Genomic DNA, 16,287 nt, shown 5'->3' with positions numbered 1-16,287 from the left:
CAGGACAAAACTATGGGTCACAATTGTAAACAGAATAAACAGTAAAAACAATAATGACACACATGCATATAAACAGTAGTGTGATTGTGGGTCACAATTTTCCTCTGGTTTTACGTGCAGAAACGGCTTCAACGCCTTCTATGAGCCGATGATATGCTTCCCATCTAATTTTCTTATAAATTGGCAAACATGGTTTTTTTTAGTCGGATTCCCAAGACTATTAAGATGACGATCATCTTGGAATTTTTTCCATAAACGGAGAATTTCAATATGCACGTGTCCACTAGAATGCGTCTAAATAGTCAATAAGATGTTATCTAATGACTCCTTACTCAGCTCATTTTTAATGAAATTAATTTTATCTTCTCTGTTATTGGAAACACATCCCAAAGATCTGCATAGTGTGTCACAAGTCCATCTTGCACATTTATGACAAACCCTAACCTTTTGGCATTTCGTTTTTTCGCATAAGTGCTTTTTCCTAATCCAAGAAATACCGAATGAGCAATTATTGTGGAACTTCTCCTCCTAATCGGACCCTAGCTTCTATTACAAGACGAATATCTTCTGGAATTCCTTTTTGCATTAGCAATCTCAATCTTTCACACTTTCTTGCATAAAGTTTTCTTAGAACATTTTCAGAAACAGAGGGAAACTATTTACAAATTTTTGAGAGAATTTCATCCATTTTGAAAAGAAAAGAAATGATTTTTTTTTTTAATTTTTGTATCAGCAATTGTGGGAAACTGATTTAATCGACTATGAGAGTCACAGAGTACCGTTATCCGCCATTTACCCGGGAAAATAAAAAGATTAAGAAAACCTGAAATAAAAACAAACAAAACTAAATGCAACACAAAAAAAAAATCAAGGATCAGAAAGGGATATAAACTCTTCTTGAAAGATTTCATTTTCTAAAAATGGTTTAAGCTTCTGTCCATTTACTTTAAAAATATCACCATTTTTAGGATTTTCAATATCCACAGCTCCATAGGTATACACATGCTTTACAACATATGGGCATGTCCATCTTGATCGTAATTTTCCTGGGAATATGTGAAGTCGAGAATTATAAAGCAAAACTTTTTTACCAATCTCAAAAAATTTTCTAAGAATTTTTTTATCATGAAATGATTTGATTTTTTCTTTATAAATCCTTGAATTCTCATACGCGTCATTTCTGAGTTCATCAAGTTCATTAAGTTGCAATTTACGCAATTTGTTGGCATCATCCATGCTTGAATTTAAAGTTTTGATCGCCGAATAAGCTTTATGTTCCAATTCCACAGGCAAATGACAATGTTTTCTATAAACCAACCTATAGGGAGACATATTCAATGATGTTTTAAAAGCTCTTCGATATGCCCAAAGTGCATCCTTAAGTCGCAGAGATCAATCTTTTATATTTGGGTTAACATTTTTTTCCAAAATTTACTTTATCTCCTTATTAGCTAATTCAACTTGTCCATTTGTTTGAGGATAATAAGGAGTGGTTACTTTGTGAGTAATACCATATTATTTCATTAATGAAGCAAATGGTTTATTTACAAAGTGAGTTCCCCCATCACTTATCATGGCTCGAGGAATTCCAAATCTACTAAAAATATTTTCTTTTAAAAATTTTATGACGATTTTATGATCATTTGTTCGACATGGAATTGCCTCTATCTATTTGGAAACATAATCAATTGCAACTAAAATATACAAGTATCCAAACGACGGTGGAAAAGGTCCCATAAAATCAATTCCCCAACAATCAAATATTTCAATTTCAATAATAGGATTCAAAAGCATCATGTTTCTTTTCGAAATTGCACCCAATTTTTGACAATTTTCACAGATCTTGCAGATTTCGTGGGTGTATTTAAACAAAGTGGGCCAATAAAATCCACAATGCAAGATTTTTTCAGCTGTTTTTTTTTGAAGAAAAATGTCCTCCGCATGCTTCTGAATCACAAAATTTAATGACACTACTTACCTCATTGTCGGGTATGGAACGTCGAAAAATTTGATTCAGACAGTACTTGAACAGATACGGATCATCCCCATAAAAGTTTTTTACCTCATTCAAAAATTTTCTTTTATTTTGAGAACTCCATTGCGGTGGCATTTTTCCTTTCACAAGAAAATTTACTATGTTAACAAACAAAGGTGTAGTAGTAACTGAAAATAGATGTTCATCAGGAAAATTATCATTAATTGGTGTCATTTCACAAGATGATCATGTTACTAGTCTCGATAAATGATCGGCTATGACATTCTCGGTTCCTTTTTTATCTTTGATCACAATGTCAAATTCTTGGAGCAACAAAATCCATCGTATTAGTCGTGGCTTTGCATCCTATTTGGTCAACAAATATCTAATAGCAGAATGATTAGTAAACACGATAGTTGTTGATCCAATCAAATAAGAACTAAATTTATCTAATGCAAATATTACAGCAAGTAGTTCTTTTTTTAGTTGTGGAGTAATTCATTTGAGCATTGTTTAAAGTTCTACTTGCATAATATATCACATAAGGCTTACCGTTTCTTCTTTGACCCAATACTGCACCGAATGCATAATCACTCGCATCGCACATGATTTCAAATGGTAAAGACCAATCAGGAGGTTGCATGATAGGAGCTGATGTTAAATGTCGAATGATTTTATCAAAAGCATTTTGACATTCTTGAGTCCACTCAAATGCAATGTATTTTGTTAAGAGGCTACAAATGGGTTTAGAGATTAAACTAAAGTCCTTTATAAACCTTCTATAAAATCCAGCATGTCTCAAAAATGAGCGAATTTCTTTAATAGTTTTTGGAGGGGGTAAATTGGCAATGACATCAACTTTTGCTTTATCAACTTCAATTCCATGAGATGACACGACATGTCCCAAAACAATTCCAGAAGTAATCATGTAATGACATTTTTCTCAATTTAAAATAAGACCTTTTTCCTCGCATCGTTTTAAAACTTTTTCCAAATTTTCAAGACAAGTATCAAATGTATTCCTAAAAACAGTTAAATCATCCATAAAAATTTCCAAACAATTTTCCACCATGTCGCAAAAAATGCTTAGCATACATCTTTGAAATGTTGCTGGGGCATTGCATAAACCAAATGGCATCCTTCTGAATGCAAATGTTTCAAAAGGACGTGTGAATGTAGTTTTTTCTTGATCTTCGAGTGTAATGGGAATTTGATAATAGCCTGAACATCCGTCAAGAAAATAGTAGTAGGGATCACCTGCTACTATTTCCAAAATTTGATCCAAAAATGGTAATGAAAAACGATCTTTTCTAGTGGCGTCATTTAATTTTCTATAATCAATACACATCCGCCAACTAGATGGGACTCGACTTGTTAACAATTCACCTTTTTTCATTTTTTATCACTATGATGCCAAATTTTTTTGGAACTACTTGCGTTGGACTTACCCACTTACTATCAGAAATAGGATAGATAATTCCAACATCAAGTAGTTTGAGAACTTCAGTTTTCACAACATCTTTCATGTGTGGATTTAATCTCCTTTGTGGTTGTTGAGATGTTTTAGCATTTTCTTCTAAATGAATTTTGTGTGTACAAATTAGTGGATTAATGCCCTTGAGATCTTTTAGTGTCCAACCAAGTGCATTTTTATGTCTTTTAAGCATATCAACTAATTTACCTTCTTGATCACTTGCTAGTTTGGAAGAAATTACCACCGGATATGTTTCATCTTCTCCAAGGAATGCATACTTTAATTCTTCTGGCAATGGTTTTAACTCCAATATGGGTGGTTCATCTTTGTTCAAATATTTTGCCTCAAATTCTTTAGTTGATCCTGGTAACGAGTGATACCTGATAAAGTCATCAAGATCAATTTCTTCTTTAATAGTATCAATTGAACAAATATCTAATTAGTCACGAGTACTCCCTTCTTGAATGTTTTCTTCCACAAGAGTTTCAATAAGATTTTCATCTTCACTTTCATCTCCTTTGTCACGTGGTTGCTTACAAAGATTAAAAACATTAAGCTCCAAAGTCATGTTACCAAATGACAACTTCATTATTCCATTCCTGCAATTTATAAGATCATTAGAAGTTGCTAAAAATGGACGACCCAGATTTACAGGAATTGCATTACAAGCTTCGATAGGTTGTGTATCTAAAACTATGAAATCGACAGGATATACAAAGTTATCAATTTGGACCAATACGTCTTCTACCATACCTCTTGGCACTTTAACAGATCTATCGGCAAGTAAAACTGTTACCGAAGTAGATTTTAACTCGCCTAGATTGAGTTCTGGATAAACTGAATATGGAAATAAATTCACACTATCTCCAAGGTCAAGCAAGGCTTTTTTAATCTTTCGTTCTCCAATAATACAATAAATAGTAGGACAAACCAGAGTCTTTGTATTTCAAAGCATTATTATTTTGAATGATTGCACTTACTTGTTCGGCTAAAAATGCATTTTTTTTCACATTCAATTTTCTTTCCACAGTGCACAAGTCTTTCAAAAATTTGGCATATGATGGTACCTGCTTTATTGCATCTAATAAAGGAATATTAACTTTTACTTGTTTAAAAATATCATATATATCAGAATTCAAATTTGATTTTTTTGTATTTTTTAATGCATGAGAGAATGGTGGTGGCACTATCTGTTGATGCTTCTCTTCGCAAGTTATGGGTTCCACTTCCTTACCCTTTGGAGTTGATTTATCATCATCTTCACAAGGTTCAAGTTTTCCACAACCTTACCAATGCGAAGGGTAATAACAGATTTTACCTGATCCATCGGTAGAGTTCCAGAAGTTCCGGTTTGTGAATGATGATCCTTGGGATTAGGCTGTGGTTGTGAAGGAAATTTACCTTTTTCATGAACATTAAGTGCAGATGCAAATTTAGCAAGAGTATCTTTCAAATCTGTCATGGTTTGAGCCGTTTGAGTATTGTTAGACTCTTGCTTGGCAATGAAAGAATTCAATATTTCTTCCAAGTTCTTTTTAGGTGGAGGAATATAAGGTGCATAATTTTGAAAATTTTGTTGATTTTGGAAATGTTGTTGTGAAAATTGTGCAGCATTATCATTCCTCCAACTAAAATTTGGATGATTTCGCCAACCTGGATTGTAATTTTGAGAAAATGGTTAAAAATTTGGCCTTTTGAAATTGTTCAAAACATTGACTTGCTCATGGAGACATTCTTTAAAAGAGGGCAAAGTAGGACAATCTTTTGTAGAATGATCACTTGTATCACATATGTGACACGCAATTTCTTGAACAGATTGTAATTGACCATTGTTTTTCAATTCAAGTGCCTCAACTTTTCTTGCCAAAGAGGTAAATCTAGCTTGAAGATCATGTTCATCTTTGAGAATGTACATACCTCCACCAGATGTGGGAGATTGAATCTTGTTTGATGGTTCGATTGTACCTATAGTGTAAAGGCCCGTATCTCGTATTCATAATTTTGCGGAATTATTAAAACTTTTATAAATAAATAACTTGCCCAATTTATAAAACAAACATGTAAATAATTTTAACTTTAAAATAACAGTGGAAGTCAACATTTTATTTCAAACAACAATTTAAAAATAATCCAACATGTTAAAATCGAGTTTGAATAATAAATGGTGCATAAACATATCATGAGGTCCTCGGGTTTACTACTGCTGTCCCCAAGATTGCTCACTGGTCCACGCCCTCCGTCTCGACCTCATCAGTACCTACAACAATCAAGTCTAGTGAGTCTAAAGACTCAACATGTATATATCGTGAATAACAAGTAAATATGTATAATAAAATCACATGCAACGTCAAAATAAAGTACCGTAAAGCGTACGGTGAAAATCGTATCATGAATAATTATAACTACGTGCATGTCTGAAAATCATACGTAAAAACTTTGCTCAATAGTGCTCTGTCATATCATATCATAATTTTCTGGTAGAGATAATGTTTCTAAGCAAGTGGCCCATAACATAGCGTAAGCGCCTGATCAGACTAAACCACAGTATACTGGGCGGTAGAGATCAATCACAGCCCTTGGACTGGATGTCTGTACCCATACATAATCATAAACAGGTTGTAAGTCACCGGGTGGAGAGGTCCTCGGGTGCGCATACCGACTTCCAAACCCATAACATAAGATGGCCACAAGACATATCGCATTTATCTCAAAAATAAACATTTTATATTTTTATGCACGTAATATAATTATAACCTTATTTTTACCGGATGAGTTGGATCGTTCCCAGGCTTGCTGTGACTTAATTCTAATATGTGACACATGCAATAAATCTCAACTTGACTAAAAATTAACAATTGAACTAAAAACGAGACGATTAGAATCAATAACTTGATTTTTTTAATCATGGCCTCGTACCAACCCGAACCAACATTAAACTGACGTTTAACCATGATTAAAATACCCCAAACATACTGAAAAATATGCATAATAACTGTAAAATACGAAAATGGGTGAAAGGAATCCAAAAACATAAAATACTCTTTCGAGAGTCATTTTGGCACCTTTCACCGTAAATTCTCATACGACCTCTAAACTCGACCAAATCACGAACAGCCAAAAACACGACTTTCCTAACTCATTAAGGTAGTGTCCAGTTCAAGGCCATGGGATAAAAGCCAACCAATAATTCAAACCACCTCCTAAACTGCAACTCAAAGTTGATGTCATGTGCAGAAATTGCAGCAGCAACTTCTGTGTGTGCGTGGGTTATATATTTGAAACAAATGATCATTGGCTTGAGCCACTGCCCAGAGACTCTTACCAACATCTTAATGCATGGCATGGACCATGGCTAAGGGCTAAAAGCCAAACATAACCCAAGAAAACAACTAGGACACTCATAGCTCCATACCGAGAGCATCACTTGTTGTGTAGTGTGCTGAAACGAAATATTTGGTTGTCTTGTGACGTTCCAGTGACCATTTGATCGACCATGGCTCGATCTAGACATGATGGAGTGTTGTATAAACCATGATTATGGGCTACAAGCCAACCACAATCCATTCAACAATCAAAAACCGAAACCATATTCCTACAGAATTTCAAAATCTTAAAACCGAAGAGCTCATGTCTTGTTTATGTAGAAATCTTAAAGATCCATGAACCAAGCTTGGAAAGAACACCTTGGTCACGTCCTAGACATGATAAAGAAGGGTTCTAACCGTGGCTATAGTCCCTAGGACAGCCAAGATTCGAACACACACCTTAACCATTCAAAGAACCAAAAACTGTGACTCATTTTGCTGCTAAGGAAGAAGTTGTTGTCATTTCTTTGTTTGTGTGTGTATGGATTGAAACCAATGAACCAAAAGCACCCTAACACATTCTAAATGATGTCTAAATGCAGCCTTGTATGCCTGGAATCGAGCACCCCCTGTCAACAACACAATACACTGAAACATGAAGCACATATCATGAGCCGAGAAGCTGTACATATTTTTCAAGAGTGTTGCTGTCAAAATTCGTTTTGTCACTTGATTTATGAACATATACTGATTTAAAATAGCTAATATAACTTGATTGTAGAGCAAAAGAATAATATATACATGCCTGGAATTTGTTTTGACACAAAAACAAATCAATACGACAATACGAAGCGACGGAACCGAGTTGGATCTCTTCCTTTGTTTGCTGCTGTTTACACGACTTAAGTTGCTGTTCTTTCTGATGTTTTTTGAGCATATGAGTGTAGATGATGTTAGGGATGAAGGTGAATGATATAGGAGGTGTTAAAGGTGTCTTGAAGTGCATTTAGTGGAGAGTTACAAGTGCAAGAATTGAATGGGTTTGAAATGATTCTCCTCCCCCTTGCTGCCGTTGCTTTTCCCTCATTTCCTACTGCATTTACATGGTTTTGTTGTTTAATAGGTTGAGTAGGAATGAGGTATGTTTTTACATTTAAATTTTCTACCCATTACAGAATTAAAAATGAGAAATGAATATTGTAATTAGGAATGGTTTGAATGGAGAGTTATCAACTTTTGAATTATTTTAAATGTTGGACCCAAAATTATGATTACTAATTTGCATGGTATATTATTGTTTAAATCTTGTATTTTAATTGCTTAAAGTTTAGCACCCTTATTATATATTTTTGTGAATTTACACATTAAATTTAGGATAGATTATTGCATGGCATTCATGACCTCAAATTTAAATATTCAAATGCTATGATTAATTTCTTGAATATGATACCTAGATTAATTCATCTTCATTTATTTACACATTTTAATTTAAGCTTTAATTAAATATCGAACCTAAAAGAACTCATTTAATAATTTAGCTCCAATTAATTTAATAAATCTTAAAACATTCTATTTCTTTAAATTAAATTATTCCTTGACTTAAATTAAATTTAGGAATATTTTTTTTATTATTAATCTTATCTCTAATCTCCAAACTCCGGCCCGACCTCGCGTATTTATCCTGAAGAGATAAAACTAAACATCTATTTTTAAAATAAATGAAACACTTCATATATATATATATATATAAATATATATATATATATATAAATATATATATATATATATAAATATATATATATATATATATATATATATATATATAAATACATTTTTAATTTAAATAGTAGAAATTATGCATGACTTATACATAATCTGATTTTCGGGTTCTACAACTCTACCCCCTTAAAGGAATTTCGTCCCCGAAATTAAAACTCACCGAATAACTCGGGCTATCGATTCTTCATCTCTGGCTCGGATTCCCACGTAGCTTCCTCCTCTGAATGATTGAGCCATTTGACTTTCACTAGCTTGATCATCTTGTTCCGAAGCTTTTTCTCTTGCCGGTCTAAAATTTGCACTGGTCTTTCTTCATAAGACAAGTTCGGAGTAAGCTGCAACGGTTCAAATTTCAAGACATGCGATGGATTCGCCATATACTTCCTCAGCATGGAGACGTGAAACACGTTGTGTACTCTGGCCAGATTCGGCGGAAGAGCAACACGATAAGCTAATGTCCCAACTCTGTCGAAGATCTCAAATGGTCCAATGAATCTCGTACTGAGTTTTCCTTTCTTCCCGAATCGCATGACACCTTTCATCGGTGCTATCTTCACGAAAACATGGTCACCAACAGCAAACTCCAGATCTCTCCTCCTCTGATCCGCATAACTCTTCTGTCTACTCTGAGCAGTCCTCATCCTATCACGGATCTTGACTACTACATCAGCAGCCTGCTGCACGATCTCTGGACCCAACTCTGATCTCTCCCCTACTTCATCCCAATGAATAGGAGATCTACACTTACGACCGTACAGTGCTTCGTACGGAGCCATCCCTATAGACGACTGAAAACTGTTGTTATAGGTAAATTCCACCAATGGTAACTTTGATTCCCAACTCCCGGAGAAATCAAGAACACATGCACGGAGAAGATCCTCCAAAATCTGAATGACTCTCTCGGACTGACCATCTGTCTGTGGGTGAAAAGCTGTGCTAAACAACAACTTGGTACCCATAGCTGAATGTAGACTCTTCCAAAATGATGAAGTGAATCTAGGATCTCGGTCAGACACTATAGAAACGGGAATACCATGAAGTCTGACGATCTCCCGGATATATAACTCTACATACTGGATCATGGAGAAAGTCGTCTTAATAGGCAAGAAATGGGATGATTTCGTAAGACGATCAACAATCACCCATATAGCATTCGACCCTCTGACTGACTTCGGCAATCCGACAACGAAGTCCATGGTAATGTTCTCCCACTTCCACTCGGGAATAGGAAGAGGCTTGAGCATACATGCTGGTCTCTGATGTTCCGCTTTCACTAACTGACACGTCAGACACTCGGATACAAATCGACTGATATCCCTCTTCATTCCTGTCCACCAATATAATAACTGTAGATCTTTGTACATCTTCCTACTCCCTGGATGAATAGAGTACGACGACATATGGGCCTCAGATAAGATATCCTCTCGAATAGAATCGCAGCTAGGAACCCACATTCTGTCTCGATATCTCACAGTACCGTCTCTAATGGTATACAAGACACTGCCCTTGGCCTCATCTCTCTGTCTCCACTTTGCCAACTGCTCGTCTGCTACCTGTCCACTACGAATACGGTCTAGAAGAAAAGACTGAATCGTCAAAGTAGATAGATGAGGAACTCTACCTCGAGGATATGTCTCTAGATCAAACCTCTGCATCTCAAACTGAAGAGATCTCGATACCACCAAATGAGCCATCCCTACGACTCTGTTTTAGGAATATTCTCTGTCTTGGACTTCAATTGTGGTAGTCTGACCTTAGATAGAGCTTTGAAAAGATCTTAGCTCCTTTTAACTGATAGAAAAGGTCATCTATTCTTGAAAGATGACATTTGTTCTTGATCCTATTGAATTCTTTGTAGATCGACACATTATCTTGTGCTTTCACCATTCTTTTGTGTCAATAAGACTGAAGCTCCCCAAGGAGAGGAACTTAGTTTGATTTGTTTTTGACTAACAAATATTGAAATTGATCTTTTAGCTTCTTGAGTTCAACTGAAGCCATTTGCTAGGGTTCCTTAGAATTTCGAATTCTACTTCATAGTCTGAGATAGTTCAAAGTAACCTTTCCGAAGCTCGCTACCACAGGAATATTTTATATCTTGAGCTTAATTCCTTCTTTTGCTTCTCTCATTATTGCTAGTTAGACTTCTTCGCCATACTCCATGCCTTTCTTGATCTGAGAAGCAGAAAAGAAGGATTTTTGTTCCTTATCCTTGCCATAAAATATGATTTATACTTGGATTGGAGTTTGGCATTCTTACCCCGACCATCTACCATTGCATGATTCTTGTCCAACCAACCAATTCTCAGAATGACGTTGAAATTTACCATAGTACACTAATTAAAATTGGCACTGAATATATTCGTATCCATACTTATTTTATTCTATCTTAAAATTATCACGATTAATATCTCAAAACTTAAAACCAATATAGAATCTTAGAACATAACTCCTTATCAGCCTATTGACTTAAGTCCCAATAGCTATAACATAGTTAAAATTTCTTTCAACCTTGTACGGAAGAAACTAATTCCTCAAACAATTCTTCTTTTACTAAATCTATCTTTAATTAAAACTATGAGCCTAACATGCTTTAATACAAACAAGTTTCGTTGGATGTCTTTCTCCACAAATCTTTCCCCTATTTTTCTTATTACTATAAGAAGAGTCAGAACCTATTATGCATGCTACACTTATCTCGATGTCCACCAATATCTCATAACTCTCTTTATTTACCTAAGGTAATGAACTTAATTTCTTAACTTAAGTTATTGTTTCTTACCTTTATTAAATATTTCAAAATCTTACATATTTAAATATATCGCTTAATATACCAAATTTAAATGTCCATACCATTAATTATTGACATAAAATCAACTTTTATATCTGAATATCAAAACTTATATAATTCTTATCTCATATTTTCATAAATAATTTATTTTCCCCGAATCAAACATTTCATCTTAAGTCGGAAGCTTATCTTCAATAAGTAAATTCCCAAAAAGTTAAGTTAACTTATATCTGATAGGTGTATTCCCAAAAATATAATTCAACTTATATCTGATAGGTACATTCCAATATAATTCAATTTATTTTTGTAAATTCCCAAAGAAGTATTACACTTCTTTCTTATCAGATCATATAACCATAATATCAGTCTAACTACCTTATCATCTCTTAACATTATTGTTCTTTTTCCACTACATCCATAGGTGCTTCTTCTTCTTCTTCTTCTTCTTATTCTTCTTCTTCTTCTTCTTCCATGTTTTCCATGACAAGGTGCATATAGTTATGTTGTTCTTGCATTCTATCCAAATCACCATAAAGCTTGGAGATGTAACGTTCTTGCTTGCTAGAAAGGTCTTCATGTTGATAAAGAGAGCGGTTAGCAAGATCCTTCTCAGTTTCAATCTTTACTATCAACTTTCGATTAGGGGTCATACCACGTGAGATGGGCTACGTAGTGTAAGGGCCAGCTGGCTCTTTGATCTATCAAGGAGATAGGTGAGACATTGTATATCAGTTTGAAGTAGGTACTTAATCTTTACGAGTTCTTGTTCTCTTGTTTTTCTATAGCGAGTTGATCCTTTAAGTTTGCAATCTCTCGTGTTTGGTTTTCAATGGTATGTTGACACTTGCGAAGGACGGATTGAGCACGAGCACGAGCACGAAGGCATCCGTTGAGGTAAAATTTCATAATCGAATAAAAGGATAGAAAGGCAAAAACAATGTTGTCGTGGGATTTTCGATAATAAGAGTTTGCAGAACGATTGAAGGAAATAGAGTTCGAATTTTTCAAAGAATTTTGGAAAGAATGAGAGTTTGTTTCTGAATGCACTAGGCTTTTGTCAAAACTTTTTCCAATTTTGTCTGTCAAAATCCCAGCGGGATTATGAATCTGGCGGCTCTGATACCACTTAAATTTCACGTCCCGTGATCGAAGCATCAGTGACATTCGGCATTGTTTAATTACTTGAAAACAATTAAGCCTCGTATCAAAACAAACCAGTCTTTTTCATAAAATAATATTGTATTTTACAATGACAATGAAATAAACATTACATTCGAAGTTTCTGAGACAGAAACAAAAAGAGAATAAAATTCTGGAATCTTGATCTCGATCTTTGATTCACCATCCCCAAAAAGCATCCTGCTCTTCCTCATTCAATTGCTCCTCGTTTTTATCTGAAATTTGTAAGGGGTGAGTGTTTTGGGAAACACTCAGCAAGTGGGGGGTCGATCGATTTCCAATGATACTTACAGAACTTAATCTTTAAAACATTTCTTTAACAAACTTACATATGAGACAGAGGTTATCAGACGATTCGGAGCAATTCAGAAACAGATCAGAACAATTCAGAACAGATCGGAACAGACAAAACACTGTTACTCGTCTCATTTCCATGGTCAAATTGTCCCCAATATGTTAGTCCTCTAAGGGATGAGGCCAAAACACGGTTTTATACCCACCGATGGAGGCCAGACAGAAGATGGTTTTATACCCACCAATGGGGGCCAGACAGAACATGGTTTCATACCCACCAATGGGGCCAGACAGAATTACAATTCTCGTCCCATTTCAAATCAATTTGTAACAGTGCATCACAGAATTCAGACTTATCAAACAGAACTTATCAGAATCTCAGACGGATACAGCAGATCAAAGAATTTCTAATAACAGAAGAAAACATATAATCGATGGAAATTTTAAAAGACATACATAATTTTTTTTTGAAAAGGAGGACACACATACACGCATGTCATAAATTTATATTCAAAGTTCAAAATACCAGAAATTACATAACAAAAACCCATTTACAGTTCTTGAAGTTACGGTTTGAAATGTGCAGAACTTGGTTGAATGAAACTTGCTGAATTTCGGCTGAGTGATGACCGAACCTGGATAGGATCTTCATGATAGTATGGCAATAGATTACAGTACTGAAAAGCCGGAGCAACTCATCCTTCTACCTTCTTGCAAGCGACGACCGAGAGGTGGTTTTGGATGGGAAAGGAGCCGATTTTTCTTGCTGAATTTCGGATGTGGTTTCTTCAACACCTTGAGTGGTATTTATAGGTGCCAAAATGTCTTCTCAACACCCCATGGCCGAAATATTGGGCTCCAAGAAATGAAATAAATGTAGTCAAGTCCATCTCAAGCACCAAGAGTCATTTCCTGCACCATAAATGTGTCCTACTAACTTAGCTCCTCCCTTAGCTCCTTCATTGGTTTTCTCAATGGTCATTTCTTGCATAATAAGTTTGTCCAAACCTTTAGCTCATTTAGTTCCTTCCTTGGTTATCTCTTGCACAATAATTTGTCCAAACCTTTAGCTCCTCTTCTTGGTTAACTCAAAGGTCATTTCTTGCACACTAAATTTGTCCAATCCTTTAGCTCTTCTTCTAGCTCCATTTTGGTTCTTTTAGGACAAGAAAGGATGAGCTAATTTGAGCTAGGATATTGAATTCATGAGCTAGGGATTTCCTCCCCGACAATCAATAAGCTTCCTTGAGCTGAGGGTTTTAGCTTATGAGCCGAGGATTTCTTTTCCAAGAATCTTGGAGCTTTCTTGAGCTGAGGGTTTTAGCTTATGAGCTAAGGGTTTCTTTCCAAGTGATGTACCCTCAATTCTCAAGGTTTTGCATTGCCTGGCTTATTTTTGAGCTACTTTCCGAGCTTTTTGAGGTGCTTTGCTTCGAAAAAACCGGGGTTCTCACACATACGTCCTCTTTGACCTTCCTAAATGATCACCGGATCAGTGCCACAATCAAAATCCAACCTCTAGTGATAACCATTGAGTCCTCTATGTGGTGGTTCATGATCAGCCACCGATGCATGAAGGGTTGGAGCGTGCTAACTCATAGGATCCGATGACGGGAAACCCTAGAGAGAATTTTTTTTTATAAAATTAAAATTATTGAGTGATATTAAAATTTCAAATATATATCAAATCCAAGTTCTTTTTATGTGTTTTCCTTTTTGGAATTTAGACTGTTTCTCGATTTATGTTTGTCAGCCTTGCGCAGGGCCATGTTAATATTTTCTTTATCATTCTAATTTTATCTGATGCCCCCGAAGGAACACAAAAGATTTCACTTTACTATGAGAACCAGTAAAAAGAATTATCTCATCACAGGGTTTGGACAAAAACATGAGCTTATTTGATTGAGATTTAGGGTTTAGATTTTAAGCAAGTGAAATTAGCGGATTTTTCGCAATGTTGGATTTTTACAAAAAAACAAGTTACTTCGATAAGATATTTGGATTTAGAGTTTAGGCAAGAAAAATAAGTTGATTTTCGATGATTTTGAATTTGGACCCAAAAATGGGCATAAATAATTTAGATTTTAGGGTTTAGACAAATAATATTAGCGGGATTTTGGAGAAGTTTGATTTAAACAAAAGAATAGGTTATTTCGATTGAGATATTATGGTTTAGGGTTTGGGAAAGTGAGATATAGGATTTGGGAAATTTTGAATTTGGAAAAAAATATGGGTTTAATTTATTGAGATTTTAGGTTCATGCGAATAAACTAGCGGATATAAGGCGTTGTTGGATATGGCAAAAAATTAGACTACTTTGATTCAGATATTAGGGGTTTAGGGTTTACGCAAGTGAAATAAGCACATTTTCGGAAATTTCAAATTTGGAATAAAAATTGCTTAATTGATTGAGATTTTAGGGTCTAGGGTTTAGGCAAGTGAAATTAACACTTTTTGGGAGATTTCAGATTTGGACAAAAACATATATGTTTCATTGATTGAGTTTTTAGGGTTTAGTCTTTGGGACATGTGAAATTAGCATATTTTGGGTGGTGTTGGATTTGTACAAAATAACTTCGATTGAGATATTAGGCTTTAGAGTGTTAGGTTTAGACAAGTGAAATTAGAGGATTTTGAGAGATTTCAGATTTAGACCAAAAAAAAAACATGGGCTTGATTGATTGAGATTTTAGGGTTTAGGCAAGTTAAATTATCAGATTTTGGGCGATGTTGGATTTATATAAAAATTGGTTACCACTACAAAAAAAATACCCGACGACAACGGTTTTTAACTTTTGTCGTAGTTTTTTTAAAACTGTTGTTAAAGCCCCTGTTATTAAATGGTTCGCTCAAAGTCAACGGTTTTAAACTGTTGTTGTAGCTGCAATTTGCGACGGTTTTTGGAAACCTCGCAAATAATATTAGCAACGACTGTTTTTGAAATCCGTCGCTCAAATTAGCGACAGAATTCATGTAAAACCCGTCGCTCAAATTAGCGACGAAAATCATACAAAACCCGTGGCTATGTAGCGACGGTTACTGCATGAATTCCGTCGCTAATATTTTAGGTAAAATAAAAAAAATTTAATAATTTAATAAATCTATTTTGTGAATTGGTAAAATTGTGTAAGAGATAAAAATTTAAGTGTTGTGAAGTTGTAAAATTGTGTAAGAAAAGAAAAATTTTGAGTGTTGTGAAGTGGGTGGAAAAAAAATGGAGCGAATATGCTGGTATTTATAGAGAGTTTAATAGCGACGGTTATTTTAAGCTTCTCGTTAATAGCGACAGCTATTGGACAACCGTCGCTAATGAAGGCGGTATTTTCAAAAGTGTCGAATTTTTGAAATTAGCAACGGTATTAGCGACGGTTGTACAAAAACCGTCGCTCCAATTAGCAACATTTTTGGTACAACCGTCGCTAATTTGAAATTTGCAACAGTGTTACTTTAAACCGTCGCTGAACTTAGCAACGGTTTTAGGTAAACAGTC

General features: G+C 35.0%; 1 non-coding gene across 1 annotated transcript; it reads right to left on the bottom strand.

Annotated features, from left to right (window-relative positions):
• Nucleotides 1-14,514: 14,514 nt before the first annotated feature.
• Nucleotides 14,515-14,616, bottom strand: LOC140806490 (U6 spliceosomal RNA). Its single transcript, XR_012112561.1, has one exon. It is a non-coding gene; the product is annotated as a U6 spliceosomal RNA (small nuclear RNA).
• Nucleotides 14,617-16,287: the final 1,671 nt, after the last annotated feature.

This window comes from Primulina eburnea, chromosome 11, assembly GCF_022965805.1.
Source record: "Primulina eburnea isolate SZY01 chromosome 11, ASM2296580v1, whole genome shotgun sequence".
Lineage (NCBI taxonomy): Eukaryota > Viridiplantae > Streptophyta > Magnoliopsida > Lamiales > Gesneriaceae > Primulina > Primulina eburnea.
This window is presented reverse-complemented; position numbering and strand designations above follow the sequence as displayed.